Genomic DNA, 15,905 nt, shown 5'->3' on the forward strand with positions numbered 1-15,905 from the left:
TTGTGTTACATATGAGGATATGTAATCTATCTTTGAGAATGTTCCATGTGCACTAAAGAATCTATATTCCTTAGCTGAGATCAGCACCAGGAGGATTACTCCATAGCTTAGTGGCCAGTCGGGCATTCTAGAGGAAAGGGCAGCTCAGATAGAGAAGGGAACACCAAATAAAGGGTGTTTGGAGGATCCTCCCAGGAGGGGAGATGCATGTCGAAAGTAGACCATGGACCGAACATGATTGCCACTCAATGCCTCTTTTGCAGACCACAACACCCAAAAGGAGAGAGAGAACACAGGGGATTGCCCTACCACAGAGGCAGGGGGGGATGGGGGGATGGGGGTGGGGGGATATTATCCATGGTGGTGGAAAATGGGCACTGGTGGAGGGATGGGTATCTGATCATTGTATAATCAAACCCAAGCACAAAAAATTGTAAATCTACAACTGTACCTCATGGTGTTTCACTAATAAAAAAAAGAAAAATTAAAAAAAAAAGAATCTATATTCTTATTTGGGGAGATGAGGAACCCTGTGTATGCTCAATAATCCCAGTTTCTTTAAAAAAAAAACTTTTAAATTACAATTTTAATTAAAATTATTTTTAATTTAAACTATTTTTAAAATAAACTTCGTTTAGGGCTCTTGTCTCTTTCCGGATTTTCCAGTGGCTAAAGTGGTGTGTTGAAGTCTCCCACTACTGTGTTTCCTTCACTGTGTTTCTTTAGGCTGCCGAGCAGAAGCTTCATGAACTTTGCTGCACCATCATTTGGTGTGTAGATGTTGATGACAGTATTTCTTGTCCTATTGTCTTAATCAATAATTAGTGGCCATCACTGTTTCTATTTACTTTATTAGTGACATCATTTTGATATATGTCTGTTAGCTCCTTTGTTAAGTTTTTGGTCTGATATGACCATAAATGGGATAATTTCTTTGACCATCTCTGTTCTGACAAAAGAGGCGAGTGTCAGCATTGCTGGTGTGTACGGTCCTGAGTTAGAGAGGAGGGGCCTCCTACAGGACCCCAGAAGAGGGCAAAGTGTAAGGAGAGATGGGGTAGGAAAAGGCTCAGAACCCTGATGTCTTTCTACTCTGTTCATCTAGAAATCCAGTGGAACTGGAAGAGTGTATAGCAGGTAGGGCCCTTGCTTTGAAAACAGCCAACCCAGGTTTGATCCCCTGAACCGGATGTGATTCCTGAGCCCACCAGGACTGATCCCTGGGCCAAAAGCCAAGAGTTTGCCCTGAGCACCGCCAGGTGTGCCCACTGTCCCCACCAAAACAAAAACAAAACAAAACAAAAAACACGATGAAACAGAAGAGTGTGTATCCTGATTGTCACTTTACCGTTTGTATTGTCTTTAATATTTTTGTGCCATGTTTACATTTTAATGTATATTTCATGTCACTTGCAGGTAGTGGTGGCTTTCTCTCTCCAGCCCAGCTCTCTTCTACTTCTCTTTCTTTCCTAATTTCCCTGGGTAGAACATAGTTGTTGAAGAGCAACAGCTGAATGTGAACATGTTCATTATGTGCCTGATTTAAAGGGAGGCTTTTGTCCCCAGTGTTTGCCATTGAATATGATTCTTATTATCCTTTTTAAGTTTGAAGTCTATTTCGTCTGGTATGCCCAGGGTCCTCCTTGTAAGTTCCCATCAGCCTGTCTGACTCGGCCACATCTTTATGGTTTCCTCTCCTTATCATCAAGCTCACTGATTTAATCTTCAGCTCTGCTATTCTACTGTTGATCACCTCTATTGTATTTTTCAGTTCGTTACCATATTCTTTTGCTCAGTGATTTCTGTTCAGATTCTGATCATACTTTCTCTGTCCTTATTCAAATTTTCTTCCATTAATTCCCAGTTCTTGAGCCTCATTCGATTGTTGCTTTGAAGTTTCCATCGGGAGGTTAGAGTCAGATGCACTAATGGTTCTTCCCAGGGTTTGTCTCATCCATCAGTGAGGTAAATGCTTCCTTTTCTTTATTAGTCCTGGTGCCCTGCCAGGACTAAGGCCAAGGGCCCTTTTCTGAGCTTGGCAGCCCAGGAATGCAAATTCCAGGCACTGAATATGGATTAGAGTTTGTGGGTCTGGACAGCAGCCATGAACAACAGAAATGAACTGTCCCAAGTGCCTGCACCCCACTCTAACCCTGATGCTGGGCGCACCCCGAAAGAAATCTCCTGGGAGAGAGTTAGCTGGTGCCTTTTCGTGGGTGTGATCCCAGGGACCTAGGCAAGTCCTGGGGCTCACAGTCCCCACGTGCAATATCGACTCCATCAGTGAGCACGCCTGTGTGACGCCAAGGGTCTGTGTTGCCCTCTGCATGGTGGAACGCCAAGGCCGATCCCCCTGGGCAGTGGTCTTTGCTGCAAAGCTGAGCACTCCACAAGGCTGCTGTGGGCACCACATCCAAGTGAGTCTGGGCTCAACCAGGTGTTCAAAGTTCTGGATACCTGGAAGCACCTGGACACCAAATTTTGGTCAAGTTGAACAACGTTTTGGGACTACAGCCAGTGGTGCTTGGGACTTACTCCTGGCTCCGCACTCAGGGATCACTGCTGGGATGTGTAGGATTATGGGATTAAACCCAGGCTGGACTCAGGTAAGGCAAGTTCCCTACCTGCTGAACTCTCTTTCCTGCCCCTCCCTGTAAGTTTGATCCACAAAGCTTTTCCTGTTTTTATTAGTCACTCCTTTTTTTATGATCTCAGCTTCTACTTGGATTACAACATAAACCCAGATTGTAAAGATCTGCTTATCTTCAAATCATGCAAACACAATGTTTTCCACACAGCAGATGTAAAAAAAGGGATTTTTTGATTAAATAACTAATGTCGGTTGTTTTATCCACTGACACATTCTTTTTAAACATTCTGCTGCACAAAAATGAACAACCTTTAAAATTTATTTCTATTTTCTTATCTGGGGATTTCTTTGGCCATACCAGCTGTCCTCTGGGATTACTCCTGGCTCTGCCCTTGGAAATTACTCCTGGCAGTGTTCAGGGGACCAGATGGGATGTTGGGATTTGAACCTGGGGCGGCCAGGTACAAGGTGAATGCCCTACCCACCGTACTATTGTACTCTTGTACCTTGTACCTGGCCCCACTTGAAACAAAAAATAGAGATGACTCCTTAGACTAAAATAGAGATGATATCCAAATGGTCATTTAAAACCTGTGCTCTTGGGACCAGATTTATAATACAGCAGGGAGGGTATTTGCCTTGCATGTTGCCAGCCCGGGTTTGATCCCCAGCATTTCATATGGTTCCCTCCCCCACCCGAGCACTGCCAGGAATAATTCCTGAGCACAGAGCCAGGAGAAATCTCTGAGCATCAAGGGGCTCTTATATATAAGCCCCTCGTATCTCATCCCTAGTATCTCACTTTATATCTGGAATAATTTCGCTTATCTTTCTAATTGTACAGTAAGAATGATCCTACTATGTAATGAGTTTTTCATGGACTTTTCAGGATATGTGATTTTCACAAGTAAAATCTAAACTAGATTGTAGATCGCTTCATGGCTTCACGTAGATCACTACATAAGTAGAACCTAACCTAATTTTACGCAAATTGGTGATTTTTCATTAACAATCTTGAAACTTCGATTTTTCTGTGAAGAATTCATTCTTAAACATTTCAATGAATGAATCGCCTTCTTTAAGCACCTGAGACGATTTGGCTTAACAAAGATGCCTACTGTGATTTGTGAAGGTCACAGTCGGAATCTTAGAGAGTAACTCATTCATTCTATTCTTCATTATTGGTTCTCTACAGTAGTGAAAAAAAAATTTTTTAAGAACTTGATTATAGTTTAAAAGAGATCCTTCTAGGAAGAAAACATTTCTGAAGAACGTATCTCCTTTTTTGCACCCCAGACTCAGGCCAGGGTTGAGTACATGGTCCAAAGATGTGAAGTCGTGTTTGTTAAGCAGATGAGGAGTTAAGGCTGTTTGCGTTCCTGCGGGGATCATTCCTGTTCATGCGGGGAGAGCTGGGTGCTTGCAGCTAGCAACGGGATAGGAAGGTCGCTCCAGAGAGCGATGGTGTAGGCACGGCCTAATGAATCTGCTTTATCTCTGAATGATCCCATATGCTCCTGTGAAGCTACCAATTCTTTCTCCCGCCTTCTTTCTCTTTTCTCTTTAATGCCAAGATGAATTGATCTTGGATTGCTGCTCCCGAGGCTGACGCGACTGAGTATGAAGGTGTCATTGGAAAAATGAACCGTGGCAGATTCTTAATAAGCAACCTTCACACAGCGTTATAGTTCTTGCCATTTCACTGTAGACGTATCCCCACTGAAGGAAGCTTCCTTCAACTCATGCATGCTAAGAGGAATAAGAAATAAAAGGTAATGTGATTGGTATTAAGGATGTTTTATTCCGTGGTGTATTGAGGAATCTTTCACATTCTGAACACTCTTTGTCGAGTTCCATCTCGGAGGGAAATTGGGAAAGGAATGATTGGAAATCAAGAACCTTATTTCTAAGAGAACATGAGTGGTTTTGTGATTAATGCTTGACTATCTTGAGGAGATTTTAAGATCTGATTTCCATGAAAACTTCCCTGAAATCAGTGTGTCAAATTGGGTAGTTGTGTATAAAACGCTGTAGAACACATGCTAGAAATACAATTAATTACCCAAATGCACCAAGGAAAACTATTTCTGACTGATTGTTTTTCTAAAAAGTCATTTATACCAAGAATACATTTGACATATTAGAATGAGTAATGCTTACAACATAACTTCAACGACTGGAGAGATAGCTCCATGGGCCAAAAGCATGTTTGCATCAGGTTCAATCCCTAGACCCACCTGGTCCCCAAGCACTGCCAGGAGTAGCCCCTAAGGACCACAAAGCAAAACTTTAAAAGAAGAAAATAATGATTTTTTGTTTGGCATTCTTTTGGTTTTATTTGGGGCTGCCACACCCAGCTAAGTTCTAGTTCTCTCTTGAGGGACCATTCGTAGTGAGTTCGGGGGGCCACATGAGTTACAAGAAATCTAACCTGATCGGGTTAGATCGGTTAGATCTAACCTGGTCTGCTACACATGCAAGGCAAATGCCTTACCCACTGTACTTCATTCTGGCTCCCAAAATAATTATTTGGTGACTCCTTTTCAAATATATGTACTTTAATTCAATCTTTGATTATAATAGTATATGCTATCTTGGATGCAAAAAGTATATATCACTTTGTTACATTCGAGATTAACTTTTTTCTTTTTTTCTTTTTTTCTTTATAAAAAAGAAAATTTTCAGGGAGCTAGAGCAATAGCACAGCAGGTAGGGCATTTGCCTTGCACACAGCTGACCTGAGTTCAATTCCCAGCATTCCATATGGCCCCCCAAGCACTGTCAGGAGTAATTCCTGAGTGTAGAACCAGGAGTAACCCCTGTGCATCACCGGGTATGACCCAAAAAGCAAAAAAAGGAAAAGAAAGTTCTCAGTGGGTTTGCTTTTATAATAAATATCCTGCAAGTTTAAGATCTGTTATTAATTTATATTCCACAAAAGCAGTTTGCATATGTAGGAGATGCATTGAGCAATCTGACATAATATGCCACCTTGGATTTCTGGCGGTGAGCAACTGCTAGAAGGAATTCATTAACTTACTGTATTTGGGACTTCCCAAGGAACAGTTATTCTATGCCCCACTGCTTTGCTGATGCTTTATTAGGTTTTATTATTAAATTGGTTCTTATTTTGCAAAATTATTGCTAATCATGTAAACATTTCAAAGTTTCCATTCTAGATGCTCTCGCTCCACCTAATTGAGCCTCTTGATTTTTCTATTTTCTTTCTATTTGGAAGAGTGGTAGCGTATATGCCCTGCTATGCTCAGGGTTTCCTTCTGGCTCTGTGCTCAGGGCTGATTCCTGAGGCGCTCGGGGGTCCTGTGTGGTGCAGCCGGTGGGAACAAGCAGCGTCCACATGCATACGAAGCAACACCATAGCCCCTGCACTACCTCACAGAGCCTGGAAATTGATTTTGTATGAAAATACTTCACATGTCAAGTATGTGAAATTTTTTTAAATCCTGCATTAAATATTTTTCATAAAGCATAGATTCCGGCATGGTAGTTATTCATATGTGCATTACCTCTTTTCTTCTAAAATGAAAAAAAAATTAAAGATCCAAATCCAATTCACTTATTATTTCCTGGTCTCATCTGTTACCAAATATTGTTGATAGCCATTTATTTGTGTTTATCAGATCCATCCAAAAAGTAGAGACAGACACGTAACAAATATCAATGTACTAAGCGGCCTATTTAGAAAATAAGACATTGCAGGGGGAAACATGAGATTTAAGCTGCCAACCCTGGAACTCTGTAAAGTGCCTGCCAAGTGACTGACTCAGGTCAGCCGCATCCATGTCCCTGCGGGCATGGAACAGGGCTCAGACACTGGTGGAGGGAAGTTTGCCTGTGGTGGAACTGGAGTTGAAATATCACTGTGTCACTGTATCACTGTCCTCCCGTTGTTCATCGATTTGCTCGAGCAGTAACATCTCCATTCATCCCAGCCTGAGATTTTAGAAGCCTCTCCTTACTCGTCCTTCCCAGTGGTGTCTTATTGGAGGCTCTTTCAGTTGAAATATCAACTGAAAGTTCAATGTCTAGTTTTTTGAGGAATGCCCATATTATTTTTAATAAAGACTGGACCAATCGGCACTCCCATCAACAGTGGAGTCTCCCTAATCCACGCCAGCTCTGTTCCTGATCTTTCGTGTGTGTGTGTGTGTGTGTGTGTGTGTGTGTGTGTGCCAGTCTCTGTTATAAAATGATGTTTCATTGTTGTTTTGATTTGCATCTTCTTGTTGATAAGCAACATACAGGATTTTTTCGTGTGCCTTTTGGCCATTTGTTCTTTGAGGAAATTTCTGTTCATTTCTTCTCCCCATTGTTTGATGGGGTTGGATGTATTTTTCTTGTAAAGTTCTATGAGTGCCTTGCATGTCTTTGATATTAGCCCCTTGTCAGATGGGTACAGGGTAAATAATTTTTCCCATTCTGCAAAATGTTTTTGTACCTTGGTCGCTGTTTCTTCTGAGGTGGAGAGACTTCTTAGTTTAATGTATTCCCATTTATCTTTGCTTCCACTTGCTTGGTCAGTGGTGTTTTATCTTTGAGGATGCCTTTAGCTTCGATGTCATGGAGGGTTCTGCCTACATTTTCCTCCATGGCCCTTATGGATTGAGTGTCTTTAATCCATTTTGATTTGACTTGTGTGCATGACATTAAAAATAGGCTTGAGTTCTTTTATTTATTTATTTATTTATTTATTATTTTAGGTTTTTTGCACATAGATGCCCAAACTTTCCCAGTACCATTTGCTAAAGAGATTTTCCTTGCCCCAGTTCATATTTCTTGTTCCTTTATCAAAGATAAAAATTTACCAAAGATAAAAAAAAGATCCTATATTTCAGGGTTTGTATCAGGACACAGTCTGTCATCTTTATTTTTTTAAACTCCAGACTATGTGTCTATTTAAATATTTATTATTTCTACTAAGTTACATCTTACTGTTATATAAGCTTCAACATCATATAATTTCCTTTAAAAAGTTAAAATTATTTTACATAACATGTTCATATTATTTTGATTTATTTTCTAGATGTATCATACCTCTTCTTTAAAATCACACAATTTATGATGATATAAATGTCTTAGTTAACATAATAGCATCAATTCCAACACAGTACCTAGATCATAATTGTTCCTATAAGTGTGCTTAATTAATAAACAAATACATTTTACTTCAGTGATATTTGTGAACGTAATTAGATTTGTTTATAACACTGAATTTTTAATAGGGCGGAAAATAACCATAAGTTTTCCAATATTTATGTTAACTTAAATAAGCCTTTTATATATGACTTAAACTGATTATAAAACTGTAATATAAACTATTAGGTGGTAAGAAAATAAATCAAGGCAAGGTAACAAAGATTGACAAGATTTTATACAGCGCTACTCAGGAAGATGCTAGAAAAAAATTAAGAAGATAAATTCGGAACAAGAGCTTCCTTTCTTTACAAGGTTCAAAAGCAAATCTGGTAAACAGTCTCAGTTTAGTAGGATCTAAATTTTCCATTCAAATCCCTCACTAAACTACTCTGCTGTTCTCTGCTTCTCTCTGTATAATATTATTTTCTCCTTTTATGTAATTTTATGTTAATACTGAATCACTGATCTTCGTGTTACCCCTAGGCTTCGTCATCCTTTTTAACTTCTTAAATTGGCACCCATTTCTATGTACCGTCTGGGTTTAAAGCATGCACATACACAGGCCCGTGTCCATAAATCTGTATTCAAGAGAAACAAACAGAGCTTGATAGATTCACATGCCATACAAATTAGGAGAACTGTGGAGCCCTGCTTGATACTTATAAAGAATAATTTAGTCCAGTTGACTTCTGCTACAGACCCAAACCCCAGTTGGGGCCAGATCACCTTCATGCATGCTTCCTGCGGTCCACTATGGTTATCTGCACTCTCTGAACAAATCACTCAACATCCCAGGCGACATAGTAAAGGTTTTTGCTGTTCTTAATATTTCACTGTTACCTTAACATAGTATGTTCGATATGCCAAAAACAGTAAGGAGAACGGGTCTCATTCCCCTGACCCTGAAAGATCCTCCAATCATTTGGGAAGGAAGAGTAAGGAGAGGCTGCTAGGTCAATCTATATCTGTGAGGCGAGTGCATCAGCAGCCTGTTGGGGCCTTCAGACTTCCAGATACCCCAAAATTGCTGCTGTGCCTTTGGCCAGACCCCAAAGACTCTGTGCAAAGTTTACCAAGAAAGTAAATGGCCAAAAGTTAGGTATGTGGGAGACACACCCACAAACCACCTCCTGCTCAGCTATACAAATGGAGGCATGGCCTCTCTGGTTCCTGATCGAACTGCTTAATGGCCATGATCCCAGAGACACAGAAACAAATCTTGAAACCCAACGGCTTTTGGCAGAAATGCATCTGGTTCCTGCAGTAGGTTACCAGCGCTAGGCCAACCCAGGTGGGAATAGGTTTCGTGCCTTGGCCTGTTCCTCCTGGCAGCCCAGTGGCCGTCATCCTCCAGAGGCCACTGGACAGTCACGTTTGGGCCCGCAGTAACCAGACACTCAGGGCCTCACGAAATGGGGGTGGATCCAACCCTTTCCTCCCTACCCCAACGAGACCCCGAGTCACCACCCATGAACGGCCTTTCTGGCTCCTGATCAAGCTGCTTCACGGCCACGATCCCAGAGACTCAGGAACAAATCTCAGAACTCAGCAGGTTTTGACAGAAATCCCTCCAGATTTAAGTGTTAAAATTTAAAAATCGTGTGGCCACTACTGCAGCCATGCAACATCATATGTTATTCTTAACCAGCAATAGAAAACAAATTGTCTACTGTTGCCTTTTCAGCAGATCTGAGTATTGGGGTAAAATACCAAATAATAATGGTGGGTCTGGTGTCAAAATATTGAATGTGATCGAAGTAGAGAGAGATTAATGTGGAAATCATCTGCCCTACAGGTAGGGGGAGGGTGGAGTTTTGGGGGTGGAGAATGGGCACTGGTGAAGGTACGGGTGCTTCATTGTATGACCAAGGCTTTAACCCGAAAGCTTTGTAACTGCTCTCATGGTAATGCAATAAATACAATTATAAAAAATGAAAACATAAATAAATTAATTTTTAAAATAGAAAGTAAAGGCTGCTAAAATCTCAGGGCTGGGACAAATGGCGACGTTACTGGTGCCTGCTCAAGTTTATCGATGAACAGTGGGGTGAAAGTGAAAGTGAAGTGATATCTTAATATAGCAAAGCATTCTGAGTAAAAAAGACCAATAATTATATAATGTATTCCATGTTATATTGCCCATATTTAATAAAATTTTTGGTTGACAGCCCCTGAGGCCAGGGAGAAAACTCTAAGGCTAGAGCACACATGGGGATCAAATTCAAACCCGGCTCTGCGAGTTCCCCCCGGGCTGCCGGCTGGGCCTCTGGTGTCCACTCAGTACCGGGAAGCCCCCATCATTAATTACAGTTAGAGGAGTACAGTACTTTTATCTAAAGTCAAACAGGTGCTTAAGTGGTAACAATTTTTGTTCACTCGGGATTCTCTAACCCGATCTTTCTACCATGTTTGATATTGACTAAATCTCTCTTCAATTTCAGTGTATGTTTAGGAGTTATTGTTTAAATTCAGAAATTGACATATACTCTGCATAACTTTATACCGAAAGGGCTGCTGGATCAATGTACTTCTTGTCCCGTCAGAACAATAAATGTAGTCGGACTCCAAGTGAAACTGCGGGTCTTCTTACCTCTACTTAAGAACGCAGTAAAAACTATTCCATCTCAATCAGATAAGGGAGAGGCGCCTTTAGGAAGTACTTGATCAGCTTCAATAATTAAAAGGTTTCCTGCAAACTATTCAGTATGAGTTTTCTTTGTGACTTAGCTTTGCAGTCAGCGCTTCCTATCTCTTCCTTTGAAAAGTCTAATTAAAGTGGGAAGACACTTTTTTCCTCTATTCATTCTGTTTTTACCATATTGGACACAGAGAGAAAAATAACTAATTAAATGACGACACTGATTCTTTTTCTCATTCTCGTCCTGTTGGGATTTTGTGGAATGGGAGAGAGCAGCACATTTTTCAAGTTCTAGGTTTTGAAATTGGTTTTTTATTGTCACTTTCTGAGTGTTAAATATCTCTGGGGTTAATAGGGATAACTTCCTCCTATGGCTTTTATTGATGCTGTAATGGGTTTTTTCTTTGTTGACTAATTGACTAGTGGAAAGTTGAAATGGAATGCTTCCCAGCCTTTGTGTCTGCCTGTGAGCATTTCTTAAGCAAGCTATGCAACCTTTTAACAATCTATTTGCTCACCTGTGAAGAGAAATGCAAATGAAAAGAGTTTGCCATTTTCTTGCCTCCTTGAAACAATTGTTTTTATTTACAATTGTTTTATCTTTATTTATTTTACTTATGGAGCGATAGCACAGCGGTTGGGCGTTTGCCAGCCCAGCCTAGCCGGGTTCGGTTCCTCCACCCCTCTTGGAAGAGTCCAGCAAGCTACCAAGAGTATCTCGCCCACATGGCAAAGCCTGGCAAGCTACCTGTGACGTATTCAATATGCCAAACACAGTAACAACAAGTCTCAAAATGGAGAGGTTACTGGGCCTGCTCGAGCAAATCTTTATCTGCATTCACAGATGTATATATTCAAACCACAATTATATGTTACATCTCACTTGAAGTATTTCAGCCCCTTCTTGCAATGTCACTTCTAGCTTTAAGAGCCTCTGAAATTCTGTCAGATGTCTGCCACTAGGAGATAGGAGGTCTTGGATACTCTGGTGAAGGAGCAGGAATTTTGAACACCACAAGCATAAGTTTTCACGGTGTCATAAGACTGTTTTCTCTTTTAAAAAGAATAGTAAAGAGTTATTTTTAATTCTTAGGTAGAGTACAGTTGAGGGGTTAAAGCGATTCAAGCATAATTCAGCATGAACGTTTTAAGAATTTCTGCTTGCTGTCTCGAGGAAGTTATAATTAGAAACAAGAGGGCAGCATATATGCAGGTAACTGTGTGGTATAAGATAGAATTTGACTGTTGTTAAAATCCAGTACAAAGCATTTCAGAGATTCTGTGCTTTAGGTGACCCAGGAAAGATTTCTGTACGATTTCAAATTAAATACATGTAGAAATGTGTGTGCTTATGTGTGTCTACCTGTGTAGGGCAAAGCTTCATGCATAACGTGATCAAAACAAAAATCGCTGTAAGTCTGGTTTGCCTGGAGAAAGAAGTGAGACCATCTAGAATTCTCTCAGGAGATATGTCTCAGCGGTACCTAAGAAAAACCATTCCAAACAGAATAGCAAGTGTTGAGTGTGAGTTTCAAAGAGAAAAACGTGGGCGCACACAGGACTAGAGCATTTGGTCGCCGAGAGACACCTCCCCAGGCCCGATAGATGAAGGACTGGGGAAACAGAGAGACTGGGTCTTGGGCCCCAGGCTGGTCAGTAGACAGTTCATTTCTCTCTCCTCCCCAGTGAAGTCCCATCTCTCCCCTTATAGAGAAGTTGTAGTTGATGTTTCGGTCGTAGTCCCAGTCATCAAAGTTCCATCATCCTATTTCCTCGTGGACCTCAAAGTCCTCTCCTTCGTTATCTCCTTCCTCCTCTCATCGTAATCTCCTCGTCCTCTAATACCTGTCATCGTCATCATCCGAGTCCTCCTTCTACTCCTCAAGCCCAAATTTTCCAGTCTCTGCTCTCCTCCTTTAGTCTTCAATGTCTAGTCCTGACTTTCTGGTCTCCTCTTGCCCCTAACAGCATAGTTATATAGGAATCATGAAGGAAGAGGATACACAAAGGTGGGGTTGAACATTATCATAAGAACAAACAGATGTGAAGCCCCTCCTACAGTGGATTAACTCAAGGACAAAATCTCATCTGAGGGTTCAGCACTCCAGATTACTAGGAGATCTGCTCAAAGGCAGAATTTTGTCCTGGGTGTAATGCTTTCTCCTTTCCTCAGCTAGCAATCCACTTAAACAATCATAGTAAATTTACTTCTTATAATAGTTCTACTCATTTTGTATGAACACAGTAAGAGAGATATTAAGCTTAAAGTTTGGCTCTTCCTGGGGACATCTCGCTGTATATCCTGGACCACAGTCCACGGCCAGGTTAGTCTTCCTTACCCCAGTAGGGTCCTTATTCAGTCACTTCTTTTTGGGTCATGACAGAGTTTGTCCATGACCATACTCTTAACTTATAGTTAAGTATTATGGTACTTGGCCTGGCCCATTTTGATGCCAGGGTAGTTCACAGCTTGCCCTGGGTTCATCCAGTCCCTTGTCGGGACCCTGTTCTTGGAGTGCCAGGAACTAAGGACAACTGATGCTTAAGTAGATATGGATGCTCAGGAGTAAATACTATTTTGGAGTCAATTAACTCCCATGTTACAAAGCATAGCATGAAGTGTCTTCCTGTGTCTGTACAAAAAGGGCATTGCTAAATAAACCATGCAAATGACATAAAGGAAAGTGAAAAGCAATATAGGATTATTAGTGCTTAATGGAATGGGGTGTGCCTCAGGGGCACTGTTGTGGGAGTAGCTCAATGAACCTTAAGCTCTCTTCGGGAGGAGCAAGGACAACCCAATGTTATCCAAGAGTTGAGCAATAGATCAAAGTAACCCCCAGCAATTTAGTTATCAGAAGCATTAAATTGATGAATTATAGAAGCCAATGGCAGATTCCTGAGCTGACTATAATTTCATTCTAAGCTCTGTGAGTACAAAGGTTTTTCACTTTTGTTTATTCATTCAAACACTTAGGATAGTACCTGGCACTGAATAAGTAGTTCATAAATACTTATTGAACAAATTTTGTATTAAATCCTAGGCACACATTTCCCTTGCAATTCATGCTTGGTGGCCATTCGCCAGAAACTAAGACAATAGGCCAAAGCCATGGAATGAATTCTTCGAAATTACTCTACGGGAGTCAATGCAGTAAAGAGAGTAAATCCCAGAACTCAAAGTCAGGGAACATCTTTTGCTGCTGATACCTGTCAATGATTGAACCATTTAATCTTCCTAATGCCTCCATCTGAAAGGCACCTTTTCCAGTTTTCAGAGTCTTCAGCTGATTCCGTGAGAGTAAATGAGCAAACTTGAAAAGCTTTGGAGGATAATTTTATGCAGACTCACTTTGTTTTATAGTGCGTTAGAGATACCGTGGTTGTTTTTTTTTAAAAAAAACAAATTGAAGATTTGAGGTAACCCTGTGGCAATGTTTGTCCACCCTCGTGTCCCCACTTTGTCTGTCGCATTTTGGTCTTTGTGGAATCGTTCAACCTTTCCTTATTACCGTGACAGCTGTGTGCTCTGTGATCTTTGATGTTGTGGCTGTTCAGAGGCATAAGAAAGCGTGCGGATGTCGGAATGTGAACAGCGGATCCTGTTGAACGCAGCGTCACTCCTCCTGTCTCTTCCTCTCCTCGCTCTGCCTTTCTGAGACACAGCAAGAGTGAAATTAGGTCAACAGATAACCCTACAATGGTCTCTGAGTGTTGAATGAAAATCTCACATCTCTCACTTCAAATCGAGGCTTAAAATATTTTTATTTTTAATATAAAATAACATAATATGAGATTGACACCCAAGGACAATAGACACAAGGGTCAGGAGGATTGCTTCATAGTTGAAAGCCTGTCTCATGAGCTGGGGGAGAAGGCAGCTGGGATAGAGAAGGGACCACTAAGTCAGTGATCGTCGGAGGGATCATCGGGATGGGAGATGTGTGCTGAAAATAGATAAAGGACCAAACGTGATAGCCTGTCAGCATCTGTATTGCAAACCATAATGCCCAAAAGTAGAGAGAGAGTATAGGGGAAATTATCTAACTTAGAGGCAGGGGGAGGGTGGGAAAGGGGGGTTACACCGGGGACATTGGTAGTGGGGAATGTGCACTGGTAGAGGGCTGGGTGTTTGAACATTGTATGATTGTAACCCAAACATGAAATCTTGTAACTGTATCTCACAGTGATTCAATTAAAAAAAATACTCCACTTTAGTGAGGAAAGCATGTAAAACCTGAGATAGTCCAAAAACTAAGGACAGTTAGCCAACTTGTGAATGCCAAAATAAAAATTTTTGAAGAAAATTTAGGTGCTACTTCAATAAAAACAGAAATGACAAGAAAGAAAACATCTTGTTCACTGAAGAGAAGTTTTTGTGATCTAGATAAATAAAATCAACCATAACATTCCCTTAAGCGAGTCTTATTAAGCAAAACCCTAACTCTCCTCAATTCTATGAAACCTGAGATGAGAAAGTTGCAGGAAAAAAATTAAAGCTTGCACACATATCGGGGTTTAAGAAGGGGAGTTGTGTATAATATATCCAATGTTAGGTGAAGGACCAGGTGTGGAAACTAGTCAAAGTCACCTAAAAGATTTAGCAAAGACAATCCAATGAAGGTAGCTACACGTAAGAGCAGTTTCATTGTTGATGAAACCGTCTATAATGGAAGAAAATATGGTCTAGGAATGTGATAGCTAGAGAGAATTTGATGCCTAACTTCAAAATTTTAAAGGACAGACTCGCTCTCCCCTGAGCGGCTAATGCAGTCAGTGACTTCTATTGGAAGTCAATGCTCATTTACCATTTCAAAAATTCTAGGACCCTAAAAATTATGCTAAATCTGCTCTGTCTGTGCTCAGTAAATGGAACAACAAAATCTGACAGCACATCTGTTTACAACACATGGTTTACTGACTGTTTCATAGCCACTGTTGACACTGCTCGGGAAGAAAAAGGTTCCTTTCAAGATATTATTGTTGGTTGAAAATGCACCTGGCAACCCAAGAGCTCTGAAATCCTCAAGGAAATGAGTGCTGTGATGCACCGAGATGGCGCAGAAAGGCCAGACATCCCTACTGGATGTTGACTAAACACCCTCCCCTAAAAAGACCCTCTAACCTGACATGGAGCAAGGGGTTTGACTTTAAAGTTTTATTACATAAGTTGAATAAGAAATATATTTTGTAAGACTGCATTTGCCTGGAGAATGATTTCTTTGATGGCCGTGAGTGGTTTCAATTGAAAACCTTCTGGAAAGGACTTACTCCAGGTGCCATTATGCAGTCAGACTTCAAGGGTGGTGTTCGAACTGCCAACATGAAAGAGGGTTTAAAAGCAGTTGGCTTCAACTTTCATGTGTTATTTTTAAATTATTCTTAAAGACTTCAGGTAATGAAGAAGCTGTAGCGCTGTAGCACTGTCCTCCCATTGTTTATCGATTTGCTCGAGCGGGCCCAGTAACGTCTCCATTGTGAGACTTGTTGTTACTGTGTTTGGCATATTGAATACGTCAT

At 40.9% G+C, this 15,905-nt stretch overlaps 1 protein-coding gene across 3 annotated transcripts in view; it reads left to right on the plus strand.

Moving 5' to 3' along the window:
• The window catches only part of GRID2 (glutamate ionotropic receptor delta type subunit 2), a 1,415,717-nt gene that overhangs the window by 1,301,271 nt on the left and 98,541 nt on the right, over positions 1 to 15,905 (plus strand). The gene's annotated exons all lie outside the window — the stretch shown is intronic.

The sequence above is a fragment of the Sorex fumeus genome, unplaced genomic scaffold (genome assembly GCF_029834395.1).
Source record: "Sorex fumeus unplaced genomic scaffold, SorFum_2.1 ptg000136l, whole genome shotgun sequence".
Classification (NCBI taxonomy): domain Eukaryota; kingdom Metazoa; phylum Chordata; class Mammalia; order Eulipotyphla; family Soricidae; genus Sorex; species Sorex fumeus.